Source organism: Nipponia nippon, unplaced genomic scaffold (assembly GCF_047370975.1).
Source record: "Nipponia nippon isolate SJK-2023a ecotype South Korea unplaced genomic scaffold, ASM4737097v1 scaffold_3, whole genome shotgun sequence".
Taxonomy (NCBI): Eukaryota; Metazoa; Chordata; class Aves; order Pelecaniformes; family Threskiornithidae; genus Nipponia; species Nipponia nippon.
This window is the reverse complement of record NW_028262347.1, coordinates 126,201,126-126,225,826: the sequence shown is the minus strand read 5'-3', so window position 1 is coordinate 126,225,826 and position 24,701 is coordinate 126,201,126. Positions and strand designations below refer to the sequence as shown.

At 44.0% G+C, this 24,701-nt stretch overlaps 1 long non-coding RNA gene across 2 annotated transcripts in view; it reads left to right on the top strand.

Annotated features, from left to right (window-relative positions):
- The first annotated feature begins 3,999 nt into the window (after positions 1–3,999).
- Positions 4,000–24,701, top strand: part of LOC148054904 (uncharacterized) — a 53,141-nt gene continuing 32,439 nt past the window's right edge. For both annotated transcript variants that reach the window (XR_015706623.1, XR_015706624.1), the window contains exon 1: positions 4,000–4,173. This is a non-coding gene — a long non-coding RNA (uncharacterized LOC148054904). The remainder of the gene's footprint in view (positions 4,174–24,701) is intronic.

Sequence of the window (24,701 nt, the reverse complement as noted above, 5' to 3'; positions counted from 1 at the left end):
ACGAGAAAGTCAAGTGACTAATGCGATTGCCATGTCCCTCCAGGTAATTACTTCTGATCTCTGTGAAATAAATGGTGTAATATAGAATTTCACCACCCCTTCCTCTCCAGGGAGCAGAGCTGACTGCACCGGGCTTCCCTCCCGGGCAGCTGAGAGCATTTAGGTCCCCAGCTTAGGATGTTGTTCACAAAGAAGGAAAAAAAAGAGTCATACGAGGAGATGTCAGTACCTGGCACGTGCTGACAAATGCTAAATCAATTCGTTCTCTACCTACAAAGCTGTTGTTAAGTAATTGAATGTTTTTTTACCTCTTTATGCCTAAGTTTCCATTTGTGTGAGAGGGAGAATAGCAACTTACCTGTCATGCAAATATAATATATCCCATGTGCTTCAGAAAATCTTAAATTCTTGGAAGATCAGAGCTATATAAATATATAAACATGCAAATTATGCAGGTCAGAAGGCATGCCTGATAAGTATTCCTAAGAATCCTCCATCTCTTTTCACAAATAACGTGCTCATTTTTTCCCCAACTGGAAAAGAACAAGTTTTGCTTCTTTTTTGGTCTTGCATGTGAGCTCATTACCTGGTTCCTCAACTGTCCCAAACAGCTTAGCATGTGCCATGGACGGGGGTTATGTCAGGGCCAAGGAAAATGGTATGCCATTTTTCCTAAAGGCTCTGTTATCCCATTCTCTGTAATAGCTCTAGGCTGTCACCTTGCTTCCAAGTTAAAGGTTAATCAGTAAAGAAAGGGGGTGATGTCATTGTCACCGTTGAATGGCAACACACCTAAGCAGGTCTACCTCTGAATGGCAACAGCCGCACTAAGCTGTTGTTAGCAGGAGTGCAAATTACAGTGATTTGCATTTAAACTATGCCGCATGCTTTTGCAAAGGTTTTGAAAATTACACCGATCTTTCCCTGCACTATAAATTCAAACCAATATCTTAAACAGGATTTGTTAATCCCCTGCCCCGAGCCGCCGTGTCAGTCACGCCTGTGCCCTGCCTGGAAGCCCTTGGCTTTTGGAGATGGAGACTGGGCATTTTGGGGCCCCGGTTGCTCCCCGCTGGGCAGCCTCCCGCACTGTCCCTGTCCCTGGCGGTGCCGATGTGATCGACAGCCCATCCTTTGGGAATGGCACCCACGGCTCTTCTCCCATTGAAAGCCCCGGTGCGGCAGCTGCCCACGCTCCAGTGCCTGGGAGCTCCTCCTGCCCCGGCACGTTGAACAGCAGCCAAGGCCACGAAGGGGAGCACTGGAAAATTGTCCTTTCCCAGAGCTGTCATTGCTCTCCATCTTCTTCTGAAGGAAAAAGAAAACGATTCATTCACCGTTTGACCTTGAGGGCTCAACTCTGCAACCAGAAACTCATGGCTGGGAGAGACTCCACTGCTCCCTGGTAGCTCGGCGATGTCTCTCTCTCCTGCACAGCTCTTAGCCTACCTGTCTTTTCTTCCAGTAATGCTTTCCTTCTCCTTTTAAAGCAAATCTTGAGTCTGTATTATGAGCCCAGAGCAGGGGGGTGGCCTGCCTGCAGCTCTTCCCACGAGCTCCAGGAGACAAAGAGGTTGTGGTACAAGGTGAAGGAGCTTGGCGTGCCTTCTTCCCCGGACACCTCCGCATGCATCCTTCTTTTCCTGGGCTGTAACAAACAGTTATATGGCCTCTTTCATACCCCTTAACAAAGTAAGCAAGGCAAAAGGAAGCAGTTGGCACATGTACCTCTAAACAACCTGTAAAACTGCTGAATTCAGTGGATTAATTGGACGTGCTCTAGCCATCACAGATCACAATGGAGGGAATACGCATAGCACAGTTTATGCAGAAACTGCTTTAACTAAACTCAGCAAAAGCCTTTGGTTAGTGCAGCAGAGACCTGGTTACAAAAACGGCTGCAGCCGTATCGAGCCGAACCCTGTTGCTCGTCCCCAAATAGCCTTCTTTCATGTGGCATCATACATTCATTGACTCTAAATTGAATATCCAGCTTGAGAATTAACTCATAGCTGTGTAAAATTATCTCTGAGATCCCACTGAGACCTTGATATCACGAGGGACATGGCATTGGGAGATAAATGTGAGTCAATGGGACCTCTGTTCAGTTAATCTTGTGTTCCTGTACCCAAGTAAAAGGGCCCGGACAGGCCATTCGGCTGCATTTCCCCCATCCTTGCCTCCTCTGACTTGGCCATCAACCAAACTAGAAATCAATCCACACGCTTTATCTATTAAAAGCAAAATTATAGTAGTGACACACGTCAAAGTCATAACCTCTCACAACACCTCTAGAATCTCTAACATGTGTGAGGTGATGATCTAATGTTACTGGAAGATTAATTTTATTTTATTAAAATAACAATTAATTATATCAGATCACTTTGTCAAAGTGGTTAGACTGTACTGAAGTGGCTGTCTGTACTGAAGTATTTGGATCTTAATTTGATATTTCATTCCCTACTTCAGACAGGAATATTACTAGTGGGACATGTTATGAAAAAAGATAAATTTGTACTAAACCATGGTACCTACTTAAAACCTCTTTATCCCTGTCCTGTTCTTTTCCTGAAAAGCTGAGTATGAGTTTTGCTGCTTGCAGGTAGAGAAGAAAATGCTGTTTCTCTCATCTCTTCTACCTTGTACATCCCAGCTGGTGCTCTCTAGATTTGGGGTGAGGAAGGATCAGAGAAATGCAATTTGGAAACCAAGTTAAGCACAAGCATCCAACGGAGCTTGATGATGCTCTTCACGGGCAGGAGAAGCCAAGGGCGGGAGCCCTCCGGTCAGCCTGGGCAGGGGCCAAGGGCGGCCTCTCCCGCCGTGCGTTCCTGCTTCGGGCAGGGGCTTGCGGCTCAGCCGCAGTCTTGGCACGCCGCCGTCCCTGCGCAAGCACTGGGGCGAGTACGTCCCACTGCTCACACCTTGTGAACCTTCTGCTATTTTAGACTTTTCCGCTTTTTGGCTAAGGCTTTTTTTCCCCAGATTTTAAATATAGCTTTTCCATTTCTTGCTGGCAGCGTTGTGAATCATGATTCATTGCTGGCATTGCTTTAACAGGACTAATGCTGTCGCCGCCCTCCGGAGCCCAGTTTTCTCTTCCTTTCCCTCTTTCTCGCACACACAGACGCCTGCCCACCCCAAACCCTGCCCACAAAAGCTCTGGGGAAAGCGATGCAGTTTTAGGGCTGCTGGCACAGTGCACTTTAGGGTTGTCCCGTTCTGCCTGGTCAGCAGCTGCTTTTCTGCTCCACCTCAGATTTATAAGATCCTCCTTTGACCGTCTGTGAAACAGAGCTAAGGCAAACAGGTTTGTAAAGGATCCAGGTGCTGTCTCACAGTGAGAAATGGGGAACTTTCTGGCACCTTTTAAAATCAGGCTATTCCTAGAAATTTGAAATCATAGCACACAGTGCCGTGGTGTGAAAACAAGTTTAAAACAAATAGCTGGTATGGAAAAAGTTAGCAATTTGTTTACATATACATAGAAGAGGCATCTAGATATATTGCTAGGTTCAGGTGAGGCAGTGTTTTGTCACCTAGATTTAGAGAGTGTCTGGTTACAGTTAGAAGTAATTACTGACATACTCCTTGGATTTAACATACTTTTTTGTATAGGTCTACGAACAGGTAAGAAGTTAAAAAATTCTTGATATACCCTTCATCTGTGCTGCTGATATGCTGTCAATCACATGCTATAAATCTGGTTATTCTCCCAGTATGAGATCTATTCAAGGCCTGTGAATTCCTCAGGCTAAATGTCTTGCTCCAGCTGAATTGTATTTAGAGCAAAATTTAAGGAGGGAGGGCAGAGATGTGGTTAGGCTGTAAGGAGACTTGATTGCATACAGGTGGGCTTTAATAAGGCCTGAGGTTTGGGTGCGGTCTAGAAATAAGTGAGGGTTACCCTTAGGTCAGGACTATCAGGTTGGGGTTAGGTTTGATACAATATAGTGGGATTGAGAAAGCAGCCTTAGTGATTGTGGGTTAAGTCATGAATCGGGTGGAGCTGAAGCCTGTTTGCTCTTCCAGCGGCGCTGGGCAGCGCCGAGGGCCGGGTGACCGGGGCTGCTGGCTGGCACCTGCCCGGGGAGGCTGAGCCAGGTGACGGAGAAGCCTGGTAAGAGCCCTTTCCCTCGAGCACGTCCTTGTCACTGGGAGTCACTGGATGCCGTAAGTATCCGAGTCATTTTTGCTTCTGTAAAAAAGGAGTCCGGGCTGCTGCTCCCTTTTGTTTCTTGACTGATGACTTCCAAACTGTCTGAGCTTGATGTGATGATGAATGTGGAGATACAGAAGTCTCTCTAGGGAGTGGATTTTTAACAAGGCAAGCTTTGTTTCTCTAAAACCCTCTTCCTTTTTAGCGTTCAGCAGCATTCATGTATCACAGCAGTCCACAAGTGTCTAACAACACCACGGAGCTTTAACTTATTTAAAGAGAACCTGTCTGGTAAGCCTTGCACTGAAATTGCAGTCTTTTACCTCATTGCGAGACTAGCGGCTGTTGGAGAACACGGTGCATCAGCCCGATAGGTACCTTGTCAATGGTCCCCCTCCTATGGCTGGTACCTGCTGGGGCGATGCCCGAGAGTAGCCCTTGCTGAGCCGAGCAAAGGGCACTCCGGGCTGCACTAGAGGCTGCTTGTATGTAATTGTGTTGGGATCTTTCTATTAAATAGAGCTTGAGAGGGCTTAGGAAGGCAGCAGTACGTGGGTTGTCGTTTATGTGACCTGCTTGACCCAGGATGCTCTTACAGAGCGTTATTTAAAAACTGGTAACAGATGCAGCAGAACTTCCAGTGTGGTTGGTAAACATGTGTGTCCTCCTTAACCACGCGTGGAGTTAGTGGAGATTTTGTTCTGTAAAGTATAAATCTGAAGGTAGGTTATTTTGCTTCTTTCCTAGGCAAAGGTTTTTTGAAAACTTTGCTTTTGGAGATAGAAAAATTCCAGAATAAATACGTTTCTTCATAACTTGTTTGTACTTAAAATACAGATAAAGACTTTGTGACTGAATCTGATTCTTTGTATATTGGCTTCTCAACAAGCAAATTCCTCTGTCTGTGTCTGAGCAACTGCTGCGGTTAGTTACGGGCCAGTGAGCCCGCTCCACCCGCCGCGGACACGCTCCTCGGCCTCGCTGGCTGCTTCTCAGTTTACCCTTTCAGTATTTGTGCTTTCGTTCCTCTTTCACAGCTTTGATGCTTTTTACTGTATTGAATTACACTTGCTTGCCTCTTGTAAAATGTGCTTCAAATATGTTATGTCAGGATTAAACTGCTAAAATTTTGAGTGTGAAATGTCACCATCAGCTAACAGTGGTGTAGCGCAATGTACAAAATACTTGAGATCCCTGTCTGCTACCTGAGCAGCAATTTCTGCTGGGGAACTTTTTCTATGGACACTCAGAGACTTTGTGCTTTATGGCTTCTCTGTTCCCTGCCAGTAAAACTGGGACAAGGTCTACGCAGGCTGTGGTGGGCGAGAAAGCTATTTAATTGTTCATCAAGAATGCTTTAAGCTCAGGAATGAAAGTCTTCTCTTCCTTCAGCTGTGTTTAAGGGCTTGCACTTCATCTTATCTTCAAGCCTGATTAAATCACAAAACAAGAAATCGAGCAAGCTGGTATGTATCTAACACACTTGTATCTAATGAAAAAACCTGAGCCATTGGAAGCAATCTAAAGGAAAGGTTTTGAAGAATGATTCTTTCCCTTTCCTCTCCCTGTGATGGTTATTTTAATATTGGCAGCTTAAGTGCTAAATGCAGAGTGCTGATCTAACCCTTATCCCACAGATATCTGAGACTGAAGTTCAAACAACGTTAATTTGAACAGGCTGGATTTCAGCAAGACATTGCTATTGATTGTTATCCTCTGCAAGTAATGCATTTTAGATGATGGGGAATTTTGTTCTGTGTTTGCTTTGAAAAACATGTTGAATCTTCCAGCAATTTAAATTCACTCAACTGTTATACAGAGCTTCTTTCTGTTGAGGCCCAGTGAAGTCAACTGAGAAATTCCCACTGCTGTGATCTCTCTATGTATTGCTTTCTTCTGGGTGGAAGAGGAAGGGCTAGACAGATTTGGCTGAACTGTATCACCAATACTGACCGTAGTTATAGAATAAAAGGAGAAACCCCACAATTTTCATGTAAGCTGCTGTAATTAACAGCATCAAAATCTCGAGCGGTGCCAGGAGCAGGTACACCCAGCTGACAGCCCTTTCCCTCCTGCGAGCTAGAAGGCATCGCTCTTGTTCCTCCGACTAGGAGCATGTGCTGATGGAGACAACACAAAGCGCAAGGTTTGCTCAGTGTTGGTGCTGATGAAAAGTTTGAAGTGAGAACAGTCACGTTGCTTAAGAAAACTGAAGGTAATCCTTGAAATGAGGCATTTTACACACGGAGAAATAAGCATTAGCAGCCAGTTTCTCAGGCGAGTCTGTGATTGTCGGTGAGGCTATACTGAATCAGCCAAGGATTTGGTGCTCTGTTTCTGGGGTTTCTTTCAAAAAAGAGTTTTAATTTTCAGTCTGTTCTTCCACTAATGGATTTATTTTTGTCTTGGGCAGATAAATGATCAACCTGTTAAGTCAGACAGTCTGAAACATTCTGGCATTTACCCGTGTACAGGAAATACTCCAGTTACTGAGAAGCACAGCAGTGTTTTGGTATTGCCCATCTCCTCCTCAGGCATTTTTGCCTGAAAAGCTCTGTTTTTCTCAGTAGCAGCACTGCAGTTTGTTTCAGCAGTTATAGGAGACGGGCTGAACCAGGAGTAGCAGTAGCACCTCTGGGTGCTGTTTGAACGCTGTATTGAAAATTGTTTCCTGTAGACTATGTAGAAGAACAAATTTGTTTAGCTTTTCAGACGGCAATTCAAATCTAAATAGCGTATCCCCATTCCAACCTTCCACGGCGCAGGGGCTCCGCTGTCCTCAGAGGCTGACCTGAATTACTGAGGCTGTATCTTAGTGTGATCCTCCAGAAGCACATCGGCCTTGGGAGTCCCCTTGATACCCTTCTTTCTTTAGTGTCAGGGAGGAGCACCCACACACCCCCCCAAGCAGATAAAACTGTGGTATTTTCTAAAGAAATGGTCTTGTTTGTGCTTCAAGGAGAGGCCTCGTGAAGATGAGGCTGCTATCAAGGACAAGGAGGCTTCTAAGGTCATCTCTACAGCATCCCTTCTGCCTCCCTCGTGTTCACTGGGTTTGTGCTAGGGAAACTTTTGGATGGATCGAAGCTGCTAAGTGTAATGCTTAAACTGCAGAAGCCCTTCAGGCAGCTGGGCTGCCGCGGTGGGGCAGGGACCTGGCCAGGGGCTTTGGTGCGGGTGTTTTGTGTTGATTAAACACCGGAGCATCTGATGGTGCTCTAAAGCAGTGGCTGTGCAACCTCCTTTGATTGTTGTTCTTATAATGAAGTAAGTATAAACTATCAGCTTGTAAAACTCAGAAAAAGAAAACAGATGGGTCTAATTATGCAGAACTTCTGGAAAATATTGAATAATATAGATTCTGTGGACTGGGTTATGCTGTATAGCAATTGAAATTTAGCTCAGTGTAGCTGAACCAAAAATGATTATTATAGATTGGAAAAGGGAGCAGTCTTTTATCCTGCTGGCAAAAGGAGAAAGATTAATACAAACATTTTCACAAAAGGCACTTTTAACTAGTTTTCATCCAAGATCATCCTAATTGGAATTACTAGCCAACAAATAACTTTTGAATTGTAAGTGGTGACGGGCAAATATGAATTCAGGATGTATATTAATGAGGTGACTCCTCTTACATGATTTGAAAGGACAAACCTCTTTGTTTTGGTTTTGCAAGGACAAGGATGTTCATCTCGGGGCTTTCTTTATGGCTGAGCAAGATGTGACAAACACACGACCTCTTCATCATTTTTGTGTTCTCCACAATTGCCGTAGTTTCTCCCTCATTCTCAAGGCAGTGCTTTCAGGTATCAGGAAATTAAATGGTCTGTAGTCACTCAGCAGTGCAAAGTCAGAAGCAGAATATTTATAACTTGCTTAGCCTGAAATTTACTTCATCCTTATTGAAGACTGAGCACCAGATTGAAGCAGCAAGAACTATAATACATAGTTGTATTAATGAAGGCTCCTAAGAGAATTGCAACACCTCCAAGCACTTAAGAAGAATTAGTTAGGAAAAAATTAGGAGAAAAGCTTCAAGAACAGTGAATAGAAAAGTGAGAAACTGAGACAGACTTTTGTGGAGAGGATCAGTGGGAGACTGGGCAAACTTGATCCATAGAGTGAAAAAACAACCCAAACCAAACTAATTTGAGTGTCTCTGCCATGGAACTGGGCAAAATGCCTGCTGAGATAAAATGTGGCTTGCCTAGATGAAGACCCAGGTCCTCTGGCTTTGATACCCCCTGACCTGCAGCTGCTGGCTGAGAAGCCAGCTCACCTGCTGCCTTTGTTAGTAGTTAAGGAACGAAGCGTCTGTCTGGTGGCAACGCATGCTCTTGTGGGGTCACGGCATGCAAAGGGGGTGATGCTGCTTGGAGAAGGTTAGGAGCTGGGAAGGGCCGGGAGCTTGCTCCGTGCTGGAGCTGCTGGTGAGGAGTGATGGGCAGACCCTTTTTCGCACCCCAGCCTGGGGCAGGGGTGCTGGGAGAAAGCAAGGTTATTGCTGCCTGTGCTGGAGCTCCTGCCATGAAGCCTACCACGCAAAGTAAAATGCTGTATGGTCCCGTTGTGAGCCTCTGCATGGCTGCAAGCCTTCTACAAAGCCTTGGCGTATTTCAGAAATACTCCTGCGTGTGTTTCAGCACCAAGAGCAATATCTCGTTGATGTCGCTTTGCCGCTTGCAGTGGCTTCTCTATTCCTCGTCTTCTGTCTCCCGGGCAGGCATCCACTCAAGCCTTATTTTGTACATAACAAAGTTCACTCGGCTTTTTTGAGGCACATCTATTTGAAAGCACTTAGGGCAAGTTTTCCCTGTGCAGTGACTGCAGAAGTACATTATTTCAAGAATTAAAAACAAAACAGTTTGATAAAATAGCTGGTTTTTTGCTTAGAGACAAAACTTTTATTGCAGCAAATGGAAATAAAATCAATATACATGGAAATGACTTGCATTTTGGGACCCTGGGTATTGTTGATTTAATACTATTTATTTAACGGCTTGGCAAATGTGTGGTTTGTCTGTCTCTATAGACTTTGAAGAAAACGGTAATGTTTTATAGTAAACAGTACAAAATTCAAGCGAAAGCATCTTAATCAACTCCTATAAAAATTAAATGAGAGAGTGAACATGTCATAAGCTGAAGTCATATTTTATCATGCTAGTCATATTAATGGTGTAGCTTCTTTTGTGATGGCTTCATTAATATTCAAGAGGGTTTTAGCGCAGAAGTGTGCCATTCTTCTTGGGGTTTCCCTTGCTCCTTTTCTCCATCCAAAATTCAAACCTTCTCCAGCCCCTTAGAAAAAGTAGATTATTTTCAAAGCTTCCTTTTAATGTAAGCACATGTGACATCTCAGTATTATCCTGAATTTCAGCATTATCCTGGATGCTTCCTTTACAATTTTGCTACAGTTTGTAATAAAACTACTATTTCCCAATATTTGTGAAAAACTTGGATGACTCAATCCAGTACGTAATGCCACCTAAGGCTGTGGCCACCTGGCCTGGTTTGGGTACAGACCTACTTTAAGAAGCATTCGGGCTGGTGAAAAAAGCTATTAAATGGGTGTAGCTCAGCTGGCTGTTTGAATGGCACATCCTTGCCCCATGGGTTAAGAGCCTTCTCCGAGGGCATGGTTTGAAGCGGTGGGGTTTAAAAGGCAGTGAGCTAGGATTTGGTAGACTAAGTGAGTCTCTAGACCTGGTGGCCTGTAAGATCAGAGTAGGGAGGCCCTTCTGAGGATGCCCCTGTGTTGTGGAAAGGGTCCTTATGGCTTCTGCTGTCTGGCAATACTCTGAAAAGCAACTTTTAAGGGATTGCCAGGAACGAAGGTTTAAGTCCTCCTTTTAGACTGAGGAGGCAGGTTGGTAGCTCACAGCTTCTGAGTATGGATGTCTTTTCGCAAAATGTAAAATAAGTCTGAATAATATCTTCTTTCATATATTTGTTTTATAAAAGCCAAAAAAGTGTACTGGAAGGTTAAGTATCTGTCTTCAGACAAGAAATACCTAACAAGAAATTTGTTAGATGAAGGTCTCTCTAGCTTGGTAATCAAAGCAGTGGCTTCCTCATGAAAAGTGTCAAGTGCTGGGGGCAAAACCAGGAACTTTGGTACAGAGTTTCTGTGCAAGAAACACAAGTGTCAGGTTTTTCTCCTTCTCTTGCACGCCAGTACTTCTTAACTGCTCAGCACAATGTTTTATCATTGTCCTCTCATCGCTGTTTCTTCTGCAGCAGTAAGTGGTTTAGCACGTGGCTGCTGGGGTTTCTTGCAGAGCTGTGTTCCTGGATGGGTACCCTGGAGCTGGAAAGTGGGGAGGTCTTCCCAGTGAGGACATGGCTTTACTGTAACCCACGTTCGTAGCCCCTCTGCTGAACGGAGCTGGGAGGAGGGCAGTGCCTGCTGCTGAGAAATAAATACTGGGTTGCTTGATGCTGCTTTCCCAAATGTGGTCTGTTCAGTTGAAACTCTTAAATAATTGACTATTTTAAAGTATTTCAATGAAAAGTCCCCAAATTCAGTGACAGATGGTCAGTCACACCTTGAATGAGATGATTATTGTAACAGCCAACACAGACCTCTGAATAATGCTTTTCCCACTGACTCCTGTGTTGCCTATCTAGGTCACGCTGAAAATAGTCTAATAGCTAAAAGGTATGTGAAGCATCTGCCAAATCTTGTAATCTGTCTCAGCTCTCCTAAATAAATACACTTGAACACTGAGACAGCAAAGAAAGTGGATGAAAGCAAGTGTTCAGAGTCAGATCTCTTTTTGTAGGAGTGAAGATTTCTTTATAAACTGTCCCCTCTTGAATCTCCTTCCTCTTTAGCAGAAAAAGCAAAAACCAACAACCAAAAAACCCCAAACTACGGGCAACTTCTAGACCTCTTTACCTCTCCTCCAGGAAATTTTTCAACTCCTTCTCCCTTGCCAATAGCTGAGAACAAATGATTGTAGAGAGGTTTACTTTTTTTTTTAATGCTGTGTCATGAGATGATGTTGATGGTCCTGTTGTCAAAGGCACTAAAGCAGACTACAGCGGGTAGTAAAGAGAGGATGTAAAATTCTATAGTAAAGAGAGGATGTAAAATTCATTTACCGTACCAACACAAATTGTGACTCACCTCAGACTCATGAGCTGTGAGGTTAGAAGTGCTGAATACCTTCTGTATTCTGATTTCATTTGTAAATCCTCTCTTTATTGCAATTTGCTGAAGCCCTGAAGACAGCCTCTTCATTAACTCTTTTAAATAGGATATTAGAATGTCAAAGTCAATCATAAAGCTGACAGTTGCAAAGACAACCACGTCCTTATAAAACACACCCAGAAAGAACTGATCCCCGCAGCCTCGGATCAGTCCCATCAGTGCTGCGTGTCCTCTGCTCCCTCTGCACCTGGGGTTGCTGGTGTCTGTTTATGCCTGACAGCATATCTGGTGAGTTATAAAGCAGCCCCCAGTCTTTTGGCAAAAATCGTGTTCAAAGATCAAAGTAGATCTTTGCACTGGTGTAAAATTCTGGAGTTTCTGGAATGTGATGCTACCCAGAGGTGCAGTCCCTTTCCAGGTCATAGCTACACTCATGTGACGAAAGCAAGTGTGGAGGTGATGGCTTGAGTTGCATGCCCTTGCGACACATCCATTTAAACTGCTTTACCATGTGGGTGACATTAAGAGCTCCTTTTGCCGCACATCCATAGCCCTTGGGCTTTTCCAATATTACCGAAGAGAAGTGTCACAAAGCAGGTGCATATCTAAAATCTGCTTCTTTTGAGTAATTTGGAAAAGAAATTTACACCATTGTAATTTCCCTTTGTGTTTATGGCTGTGCTGTCAACACAAGGACAGGCAATGCTCAGTTCAAGGCGGTGACATTTAGACTAAGTTCCAGTGGCCTTTTGGGTTCAGAACGTCCCTTTCTCGTTGGCTGGGAAGGGTTGTGTGTTTTGCAAGGCCGGCTCTCCCCGGGCGCAGCGCTGTGCCGCAGTGACGCGGCTGGAGCGGTGCCCGTCTGCCTGGGTGCCGGCGGGGTGAGCAAGGCAAGCGCAGTCCTGGGGCTGCAGGGCGAAGCCCGCTGGCACCGTGCTGCCCTGCGCTCGTCGCAGTGCTGATGTGCTTCTGCATCTCAAAACTGGAAACTCCCAAGTGCTGCTGGCTGATAGCATCAGTTATTTTTAGTACTAGCTAGGAGTTTTGAGCAGAGTCTGAATTTTAAATTCAATCCTTGCTTGGTTTTGTGCTCTGTAATGTCCCATATGGTTTGGATTAGCTGAGGCTATGGTGGGAGAAGGTAGACACCAGGCCTCGAACTGCGAGAGAAACTGTTTTGTTGAACTTGCTGCTGGAGGTGGTTGAATATCTTCCAAGACTGAAATGAGAGACAAAGGTAATAGCATCCCTGTTTCTTGAAAAGACTGAGTCAGCTCCTATCAGTCTGAAGAGAGCATCGACTGCAGCATTCCTTGTTTTTTTGCAGTTACTCAGCTGTCTTTGTCAGGGATAATTTTTGTTGAGTGGTTCAGATTTTTATACCCTACCACATGCTATCCTGTAATTCCTGTTCTTCAGGGAACCTGTGCTAAATTATGTATAAACACCCACACAAGCTGTGTAGCAGCCAGCATTACTATTTCATTTGCACAGAGAGGTTCTGTGAATGAAATTTTGGGGGTGAATTCTGGTGCATTTAACTGACATGTAACAAGAATTACCTTTACAACCATGTACTAGTCAATAAAGTGCATATAAACTTCTGTCCATTTCTAATAACTTGTGTAATGAATGACATCAAGGAGACAGAAATGGCACTTGGCAGCTCTGAATGAGCGTGTCCCTTCTACTTCTCCTTTGCTTTTATTTCCTTCTGTATTTACCTCTTTATTGCCTCAGCCTAAACTTCTTCAGTGCCGTGGGGAAGGAATGGGCAGTGTGCAACAGCCATTAGCTGAGTTTAATGAATAAGTTTTCAGATGGTGGCAGTATAAGACATTAAATAGAATGGCCTCTTCTGCTGGGAGATCCCTGCCTCTCTCCACTGGCCTCTCACAACCATGCAGAATGATTTCTCCAACTCCTCACTCTTCAAACTAAGCAGTGGGAGCTACTGGAGAAAACACAGTGCTCCATCCCTCCTGCAAAGCCTGACTTACCTGAGCATGGGGTAAGAATAGGTGTTAAAAGTCCTGAACTATGGGTAAGGGCAAGATCATGCCTGTAGCAAGAAAACAGGATTTAATATGCTTGGATTGCAGGATTAGTGCTACATATTCCTGAATGCAAATCAGGATTTGTATTACAACTTTATTTCTATGCTACTTTTATGGAGCTTACTTAAGTGTTTTCCTTAAGCTCCCCCTTTATTTCAATTTCTAATTTACAAATTATTAAACATTTGCCTTTTTGCTTTTATTCATCAGACACAAATGGCTGTTTGTTTCAACATTTGCACGTAGCAGCTGCACAGCGTCCCCCTCACCTCCCTGAAATATTGTCCAGGTCCACAAAAAGGACTCGGGAGTCACAACCCTGGACAACGGGCAGAGCGACCTGCCAGCGCCAAAGCCTTGCAGGGTGCAAAGGAGGAGCTGGGTGTCTCTGAAGCACAAAACTCAGTGTCTGAAGGGAGGGGAGAAAGTATGAAATACTGTTTTTCCCCAAATGGCAGACAGTTATGTCTGGACTACAAGGATATAGGTTTTTCCAAAGGAAATTCGTTCTGGTCTCATTAAGGTGGCCTACATCAAGCATTTCTCATGAAAACAGCCTGAGGAAGATGCTGAGTGCCGGAAGGTCTTGCCCATGATGTGGGGGAACTTAGATCCAAAGTAGATTTGAATTGAGGAAAGACCTACAGAAATGCAATAACCACTGGCTGTGTTTCGCAGCGAGAGGACTCAGACACCTCCTGCAGAAGCCCTTTTGCTTTATGAAGCCTTATTATATACTCGCTGGGGCACAGGGAGAGACTGTATGATGTTGCCTCTTCAAGCTTGGGTGGCTCAGCTGGTGGGAAATGAGGATCCTGAGCCAAAAAAACATGTCATAAATTCAAAAGTGAGCTGATCTTTGGGGAATGAGAATGTGGACCCAGGGACCTGGGATGGTCCTGACCCCTGGGATGCGGAGTCCAGTGCTTTTGCTCTGGACACAATGAATGCATCGTGTGGAGTGGGACAACCGCAAGTAGAACTGATACCACTGGTTTAAGTTTTCTGTAGAGCTAATACACTAATGCAAGCCAAGGTTTCCTCCTCTGCCAGGCACTAGATGCTAACAGGGAATACTGGCTTTCTTCTCTTTCCCCTTCAGTGAAAACGAAAGCAAAAGCAGGTGTTTTCTTGGTCCAGCCTTCTGAATAAGTCTTAAATTCATTATATATATTTTTTCCCCACACGTTTTACATATGTGTAGCTACTAAATTAATCCAGCAAACTAGGAGCACAGACCACAACCAACGAAATGCCTACAAAACTGCAGCTGCAAATCTCTGCCTGTAAAATGAACAGGTCCTGAGCCCCTCTTGAGTAAAAATTCCCCCTTCAAAATAGGGCATACCATTGACGAGGCGGTGTGCTGACCATTGCGGGAAGATACTTAAACACTGCCTCCTGATATGAATGTGTAGTGTGAGCACTCCATGAAGGACGGCCCAGGCTTGTTGTCCCAAGCTTCCTTCCCAGCGGGAGGATGGAAGTTGCGTGGTTTTCCTTGGGAGAGCGATGCTCTGGCCCTGGGTTTGGTAGGTCTGGTATCTGCTGCTGAAACTCCTGCTGATCTTACAGGCAGGAGCCTGATACCAGCTGCACTTCAGAGAAATGGACTATTTAGAAGCAGTTATTTCCCCTTTGTTGCATTAAATCATAAGACCGATGTGGAAATGTCAAAGGTGCTGTCTCTGGGCGTTTTCCTTGCTCTGTCTTTTAGGCATCTTCTAAAGCTCTGAACTAGAGCATGGCTAACTTTAAGGTTACGACTATTCCCCTTGAAACAGATAGCACAGCCCGAGAAGGAAAAGTCAGCATGTGTGAAAATACTTTCAGGATGGGAAGATAATGGCCCTATTTTTTTTTTTTTTTCCAAAATTATGGGAGTCCTGGTGTATCACAGTGAAGCTAAAGGAGCAGATATATGTGGTCATAACAAAAAAATGAATAAGGAGTTAAGTGAGCATAAAGGCAAAACCTTTGGGTTACTTAGCAGAAGTTCTCAGCAAATCGATGCAGCCCTTGTTAGGCTGCAGCGAAGCACCACGGTGACCTTCAGGGCTGCGCTCCCGTTGCGAGCTAGGAACTTCTGAGTGATCGCCTGTGTTGCCTGCCCACTGCCAGAGTATTTTTGGCTTTTAGTTTTGTCTCAATCACTGAAAGGTCAATAAACTGCTCATTTATTTTAAGAGCTAACGGTTCATTGAGCTGACAAATCTTGCATCTCTCAGTGCTGCAACATAATAGGACTTCATCTGCTTTGATATTTCAGGTACTCTTGCAGATCTGGATTTGTAGCTCTAGAAGTAAAACTGAGAAGTTAATAACCTGTTAAGGGTAGTTTAACCCTTTTTCCCTGCATTTCCTTATTTTTCCAAATTGGTGTGTTTCTAGAGCTCCAGTAGCTGTCCTGTTTCAGGCAAACTCTGTAACTCCTTTCAATAGAGTTGATTCACAACCATTTCTTCAAAAATTCATCTTTTATGATTGTCGTGTGAGCAAAACCCAAATCACTGCAACTGTACTGTTATATTTGGATAGTTTGGTCTGAAGAATGAAGAAAGGGATGGTGTTAATTAATTAAAAAAAAAAAAAGCAAAGATCTGTCTTAATTTAGAATCCTACCTGAATAAGGCAATGGCCCTGGAGTTTCTTCAGGTCATAAGGGATTCACTTCTTGGGGGGGTGGGGAACAACCCAACCCAAACGACAGGTGTAGTATGAAAATAACGCACGAACAGGGAGGGACACTGAAGAAGCCCATCCTGTCCAAGCATGTTGAGATAGCTTCCTTGCTCTGGTGAATGAAGAATACACAGGGGCCACGGTCTGGGTAACGGTTGCCCTAACCAGGGTTGCATCACTTGTTTAAAACTGTATTTCTCTTAAATTGCCTAGTTAAGTCATTGAAAGGGAATGTCACAGGATATCTACTTACAGGTTGTGCAGAACCCAGACACTGAAAGGAGCACAACTGATGGACCTCTTGGCTCTGAGCAGTTACTGAACCATCTGGAGCCAATGTGGCTGCTGTTTAAAAACAAAAAAATGCAAAATTAGATGGTCAGTGCTGCCTAATTTAAAACACATCTAATTTTCCCACTGGTTTTTTGGAGTTTAAATGCCAGTGAACATATTGAGAAGTGCAGAGATGTTAAAAAAAATTAAGATGTCTTTAAACTTGCAGCAAAAATAACTTGCTGAGATGTATTACTAAAGATCATTGATTCATTAAAAGAGATCTAGAACGGAAATTTCAGCTTTGCACAGTGAAAAATAAGAGGAAAAAGTGGTCAGGAGTACTACAAAGTCTGTGGAGGGAGCTGTTATCTGGGGATAAGGATGGGAAATTAAATGGAAGACAGCCTTGGACTTTTTACTGTGGCTCTTAAAAATGGACTTCTCAACTGGTGGATCGATTTCCAGGGTGACGTAGAAACTCACTGCCCTTACCTTCACACTAGGTAACAAGATGGATTTAAGAAAAAGTTAGAGTACTTGAGTTAAGATGCTTCATTTAGGGGTTAAAAATACCCAAAGAGATCAAAACAACAAGAGTTAACAGAAGAGTTACACAAAGAATGTCTCTTTAAAGGTTTAACTTAATATACTTCAGAGCAAACTCCAAGGACCGGAAAGTATATGGAAAACAAATCTAACTTTAAAATAGCAAAGGTAAACCAATAAAGCTGATCCTATCGAACAATTTCAATTGAGGAATGAAATGCAGAGCCAGTTTAACTGATGTAGTTCTGAACACATGAAAAAAGCATGTTGATTAAATATATAACCAGCACTGGATCAGACAGAGGTAGAATCACTGGGATTTCCAATAACCTTAAGGAATTTCAGGAATATTTTTTTGAAGGAGACAAAAGGGTGGAACTTTGCCTCTGGAGTACCGCCCATCTGACCGTCAGGAACCACTTTCTCACTGTGAGGTTACTGAGCGCTGGCACCGGTTACCCAGGGAGCTTGGGGGGTCTCCATCCTTGGAGATACTTGAAAGTCATCTGGACGTGGTCCTGGGCAGCCTGCTCTGCGTGGCCTTGCTTGGGCAGGGGTGGGACCAGATGGACCCCAGAGGTCCCTGCCAGCCTCAATCGGTCTATGATTCTGTAGGTCTTGTTGGCTTCAGTTACAGGCAATCAGCACCTCCTTTATTTATATCAGATGCTTCTCAGAAGATCTAAGAAAAGCAATAGATCCTTTTAAGGAGGAAACTGCATAAGACAAGTCTCATACAAAGCTTCTTTCAGCTTCCAGCTAGGAAATTGGTTATAGGAATGAATGTTATTAACAAATGCTTTTTCTACAACTTCTGAGGTTTGCCTTTGAGCTTTGCTACTTGTCCTTAAGACTCTTAATGTAAACAATGGAAGTGTATTGGCATGAGGACATACCTATGACGCTGCCAGAGCTTCCTCCTGTTCCCCTCGCCTTGCTATGGCACTATGGTTTCCCCATCGCTCCTCATCTGGGTTTTTTCCTGATGGGGCACTGTGTGGGAGCTCAGGACCTGCTGTATGGCTGGCATGGTTCTAGTGCACCTAGTGTGACGCCGTGGCTTCCCACGGCGACAGCATGCCCCAGGGGAAGAATGCCTTCCCCATTAGATTATTTTATGAAAATGTTCCTAGTCTTTTTTGTGTGGTAGTCATGGATAAGTACAACCGTGAAGACCAGGCACTCAAATATTGGTGTAGTGTAGCATAAACTCAGATAAGGGATGCATTGTTCCAAGTTTAATGGCTCTAACCTGAGTCTATCTAAATATAATGATCTTCCGCTTAAATGGAAATGAAATGGAGCTAACCTCCCACCCCGGCAATTCCATAAGCAGGAAAAGAGGGATATATTCATTAAAACGCCAAGGAAAAAATACAAACTATTCTTAGACAAAAATATTTGAATAAGGCTTTGTATCGAGTGGTGCTTCACTATACAGGTTCTCGTCATTGCCTCTTGGCTGGCGGGCATGGCGGTTGAACTTCATTTCAAGATGAACCTGTCTCTGGCAGTCACAGGCTTGCTAAAAGGTGACAATTTTTTGGGTAAGTTTGTGCAGAAAAAAGAAAAAAAGTGAAATGACTAGTCAACTATAAATAGTCCAAAGCTACAAACTTCCTTAAGAGGTGTATCAGATATTGGCACCATTATGAGGAAACTTATTCTTAGGAAACTACGTAAGCACATTTTAAACTTTTTTTCTAATACGGATGACTAAGCTTACTCCAGGTTATCCCCTGACTAGCTCTAAATGATGGCAGACACTTCTTTCCATCTTTTCCAACGGGAAGATACCTTTACTTATGTGAAGAAAACATGAAAGACAGGAGGGAAAGATTGTACTTTTGCACTTCTTTCCAAGAACTTCAATTACCCGTCTTTGTAACAGATGCATTGGCAGTTATGCTTACACAGCCACGTTAATCAGCAGGGAAGAAAGGGAGATTTTAAACCTGATACAGATTTTTTTTTTTTTGAACTAAGCTTGTTTGGCTTTTGCATTAGTAAGGTATGTAAATAGAGATTATTACAGGATTTAATTATTTCTGTGTAGTAGGTGTCTCCAAAGGAACACAATTTGACAGTTTTGTTTCACAATATGGAATACTGTGAATTTAAGGAAACGATAGGAGAAAAAAATGGCCTGAGAAGCTCATGCCAATTGACTTTTTTCAAGGCAACCTAAAAATGCTCCTCCTTTATCAGGCTGTATTTAGAGGGGATCCGATTATGTACATTTTGAATGGAAAGGAGTCTCTTTTCCACAGTTTAATTCTTGAAATCAACTCAGTTCTGTCTATGCTGTTGCAATACACTGATTTTTGCAGGATGTGTATTTGTTCCAGATGAGAGCATACGGTATGTATGGTCTTCCCAGCTTGCTTCATCTCAGCACAAAGTATTGCCTTCCCCCACAGCTCTTTATTAGGGTTCTGCTTTATATTCATCACAGTATATTAATTTATAGCATCTTTCTACTTTTTTCCCCTGCCAAGACCCTTATTAGGTGCACGTATAATGAAGGGTGAAGATCACCAAAATATGCTGCCCGATAGCCAGGGGCGGGCCCTGATGTCCCATCTCCCAGATTTGTAACCTCTCCAGTTAATTTGCAAGCTGTGCAATGTGTGCGTACACGAGGCACGCTGCTGCGAGGGGTGTCGTACCAATATTAACTGAAACTCGCTGCTTCGGAATACTAAAATCAGATGAATAATTATGAAGGTCAAAAGAGGTGGGAAGGAGCAGAGTTGTGTTTAGAGCAAGTAAGACGAAGCCAATAACACTGAAACCTGATAGGTCTGGGCCAAGGCTGCTATAAATTAATCATTGCCTGCTAACTTGCTGGAGGTCTGTGCGGCTGAATGCTCTCTTTAAAGGCTGTAAAGGATGTATTGCCCAGCTCTGGACCCGTCTTTTATTTAGGTACCAGTAAAGCCATTGAGGTCAACAGCAGGAGATCAGCTGGAGAGGAGCTTTGCTAGGTCATTTGGTGGTAATGAGCACTGCAGGATGGCGAGGGCCTCTGCATTTAACTTCATTTTGGTATCCACGTTTGGCTTTTGCTGTAGCCCCATGGGAGACAACCCGACCAAGCGCCAGGGAGCTCGGGGACTGGGTGTGTTGCTGCATGCTTATCTCTAGAAGGTGGGGTGCTTTCAGGTACTTTGTGCTGCTCTAGCTAACGTTTACTCCTCTTGGCACCTGTTTTCTCTGAGATGCCGTAACCTGAGCGTATGCTGGAGGTCTGAATCCATAGACCCTTTCATGCACTAAGGAAAGCCAGGAAGAAAAGAGAGAGACGGAGCTGCCAGGGTGCAGCAAGCTGCAGCCCCGGGAGAAATGTGGGACTCCAGCCCCTCCGCAAGCTTCCTTGGTGGAGATGCGTCTCCACTGATGAAACCGCTTGTGAACGTGCAAGGAAGCAGGAGATGCAATACTGACCTTCATTCACAGCAAACCTGTGGCCAATTTAGTTGCGTTTCTGTTCTCTAGATGTTATTAAATCTGCATCCTGAAACACCACCAAACACGCTTTGTGGTACCAATTGCCCTCTTTTTCAGTAACAACTTGTAGAAAACCTGACCCTTAAGCTTTCATAGTTGGCATTAAACTGCTGAATGGAGGAAAAGATTTTCTTGGTTTAAAAGAAAAAAGTGAAATTTCCCTGTTTGCCTTTGGAAGGTGATGCTTGCAGCAGGAGGAGCAATTTCCTGCCTCCACCATGCTGACTGCTGTTTCAAAATTTGCCCTTTTCAAAATCCATCTAAATCTCACATTTTTTTCTAGGCTTACCTTAAGTACTGATTCTAACCTAGTTCTAGCCACGCTATATTTGTTTTACTTGTGTGAACTACTACTTTTACAAGTTTTTTTTATAGATACGTTCTGTGCTTTGTTATCTAAGCACAAGCCAATCTTAAGCATTTATACAAGTCCTTAAAAATACCAAAAGTCAGACTGAAGAATAAGCCAAGAACTGATCAATCTGTTATGCCAGTTAAAAATAAAAATAAAAAAAATGTGGAGAGGAGATGAACAAAGCAGCATGGGAAATACTGCGATTTAGGGATGTGCTTTTCTGAAAAAAATAACTTACTTGTACAGGTAGCCTATTTTACAGAGCCTGGAGAACTATTAGCATGAAAAACAAAGGATCATTATTTAACAAATGGAACTAATTTGACAAGGTAGGATTGGGACCCAATTGCCTTACGGTGTTCAAATGGCTTCCATCGCTGACAGATGTGCAAATGGGAGCAGAGGTTGCTATTGCTTTAGTGCTGGAGGATTTTAGGCCGGTGGGAGCTCTGAACAGATGTTCAGGGCCAAAGCTTTCCTTCCTGCCTGGAGATGGAGGGTGGTCCGTGCAGCACGGGGCATCCTCGGAGGAAGGCGTTCAGGTCTGCAAGGTTAGCACAGCTGCTTGGCGCTAAAATTGCTGCTTTGTGCAGCACGCAGTGTAGGTTATGTGAATGTAGGTACAGAACAAAAGGAGGGGAAAAAGGCAGAAGGTTTGAGAAGTAGTAAAAAGGTTGATCACATCGCTCGGAGGAGAAACAAGTGAAACCAGCACAAGTGGAAGGAGCAGGACTGAGAGGAGATGGAGCTGAGCTCACTGAGGAGGAGGAAATGGAGACACTGAGCAGGCTGGAAATAAGGGGAGATTGAGAAATGGAGGTTCCAGATGGAGGTAACACTGGTTTATTGGTGTGAGGGAAACAGGGCAGTACGGCTTTCCGTTCTGAAGGCCGTGCACTTGCATCAGCCAGAGTTACATGGGCCGGGAAACTTGGGCTGTGAGTACTGATGCTGGGGCGATGGGGACTGGGTACTTCTGGCCAGCGACCTGCCCTTTGCTTGAGGGAGATAAGTCTTTACCTGAGCTGAGGGAAAAGATATAGAACTGTACTTCATTTCTAGTTATAAGAAGCTAAGACCATAATAGGCCATAATAAGGAGGTTTGGGTGATAAATCGGAAGATAAGTATTCACGAAAATTAAGTTAAAATATTAAGGAGTGGGAGGAGTTAGTTTTGTGTTTCCAAGCTGAAGCGTTGGTCTTCCCTGGCCGTAGCTTGCACCGTAACAGCTCCAGGCTGCTCTGCTTGCCACTGCGGGGACGCCTTCAGGGCGTGTTGTGCCTTGGAGAAGTGACATGTCCCCATGTCCTCTGCAGATGTCCTTGATGCTGAAGGGGCAAAAGGCTGTTTCCTCTGCTAAAGGCATTGCTCTTGTCCACTTTTCTGCAGGATTCAGACCTTTTCTGCTGCTGGAGCAGAAAAAAGAGCTGTTTTACCGCAGGAGCAGGCTTTATAGTCTTGGATAAAGGAGCACCAGACCACAGAGGACTGAGAAGTCATAGCTCTTGCAATGTTAGTGCCAGGTGACATGCTGCCACTAGGAGACTGTCAAAAGTAAGAGAGAGGGCACTTCAGAAAGTAGTTCAGCCTTTAAGTAGATTTCTTCTTCAACCCATGCCCGGAGGGCTTTGCTCAGGCAAACTGCGATGAACAAAGCCCTCAGGGCTGGTTGAAGGGCAGGTGAAGCGCACTTACTGCCTAACCTCTGCTCTTTCAAGTTGTCTTATGTGTAGGAAAATGGTCACATTGCAAATGCAAAATAAGTATTTATCAGACTACGTACTTAAAAACAAAGATTTAAATTTTTTTATCTCAGGTCAGAAAGGAAGTAATTCCTTCAAATAGAAAATAATCCCATGAATAAAACCAAAAATCAGAAGACACCCTAGCTTATGACAGAAATGTTGGGCATAGATGAAGAGCTAATAGAGAATTTACCATTAGCTTTTCATTGGTATTATGATTTTTTTTTTTTCCTAGCACCTTGTCTAATTTTGAGTCCAGATTGACTCTGGCTTTTCAGCTCTCCCCTTCCCTCTCCAGATCTTGCTTTATTTTTGAAGGAGGAATCCCACAATTTAGGCACATGTAAAGGCACAAGCCATTGCTGTGGCAAGGATGGTGGTGGTAGCACCAGTAGCCTCACTGGTGCTCACTGGGGTGTGTGCTGTACCTGATGGTCATGGTGCATGACCATGCTTTTGAAGCAAATCCCGTTCCTCCTGCCGTTTGCTTTGCAGAGCAGGGTTCACGTTGCAGGGCAGCATTGGAGAGCTTGAGCTGGGTGCCCTTTGGGTGAAGCTCACCCAGAAGAAGCTGTCTGAGTGCTAATGGGTGTTCAGCCCCTGGGAGCGGGTCAGAGCTGGAAAGGTGTGTGGTGGGACACTGGTGCTCCTTGTTGGCTCAGTAGACCCCCTCCTGCCTTGCTGTGCTGTCTCTTACCGTAGATATCACCACTGCTCTTCCCCATGCCTCCCTTCCCTTAAAGGGCTATGTGAGCACATATTTTACATCATTGGATAAATAACCAGGACTGCACTTTGGACCAAAAAGGACCCTTTATTTCCTTTGCTTCTGGCTGCATTTCTGTTCTGTTTCTAAGGAAACGGGAGGGTTGGCAAAGGCTACAAGAAATCCCGGCCGTCGCCGTTTCACAGCTCTGGTTTTGTTTCTGCTGATGCGATGTTTGTTTCTGTAGGACCTCACTAGCAATGTACAGCTCTGGCTGGGAGCTGGGAGGGCCATTTAACAGGCGGCAGGATCCGTCCTGCCCTGGGAAGCATCTGTGCAGAGCTCCTCAGCTTCGGCTGTGATGGGGGACAGCTTGGGGTCTGAGACATCAACGAGCTCCAAAATCCTGTGTGTCTTTGGTGTTGTGGTAACAGGATTGGAAAATACGTTGTCAAAGCTCTGGAAAAATGCCCTTTTTAAAATAAGAGCTGTCCTCTTGCAAAGCTTAATGTTGCCAAAATGGTGATGTTAGTTTAATCCAACAGGTCTTCTACTTTAACTTTCAAATGGTACTGTCTCGGTTTGAGCCCCAGCCTGCTCACCTAAATGTCCTTTTCCCCACTAGATTAGCAATTCTAAGTGGAAATGGGAATTTAAAAGTACCACTGCTTATTCTAATACCCGATTTTTTCAAACACTGAAGAGCTGGATGACCAAATCAGATGCCCATGGCAGAGTTCGCATCCAATCTGATTACAGTTTACGTAGAAACTGAGTCATATGCAGAACTGAAATAATACTTTGAGTTATATGAGCCTTCTCTTTGCACCTTGCTAGAAGCTGTTGTTGAAAAACAGAGAAAACACCATAACGGATAGCTTTTCACTAATATTCATTTTCCTCTTTTGCACAGTATAATTTCCTCTAAAACTACGGATTTTTTTTTCCCCCGAAATATATTCACAAAATCTACAGCCATAAAAAGACCGTGATAGCGCAGCTGAAGAACTTCACGACTGCTCATTTCTGTGGAACAGAGAACTAGGGGCCTTGGTTAATGAAAGAGAAAATATAGCAGTGTGAATTAGCTGCTCTGCTGCTTGCGCTGCCTGAGAGCGTGAGCTTCAGTGTTGGCGGGGGCCCGAAGGCAGCTGACAGAACAAACACCGTGACTGACCTCCAGCCTGCAAAACAAACAAAAAAAAGCTTTGCAGTGTACATGATGTTTGGATTTGCTAGAACAAAGCAATTTCAGTAAACTTGTATTTGAGTTGTTGATTGGAAGACGGATGGCTGGGAGATCCAATATGAGAAAATGTTTTAAAGAGCTTCACGTACCACCTTTAATTCTTTGGGACTCTTTATGCCAGGCATATTGGGTGTGATGCATGATATTCTCATGACATTCCCTTTATTCCAAGAGGCCAGCTGACCTTTACTCCCCTTCTCCTGAGTACTTGGTGGAATTAATTGTCTTAAATCAGTTTATAAGTTCATTTGAAGTTTCCAA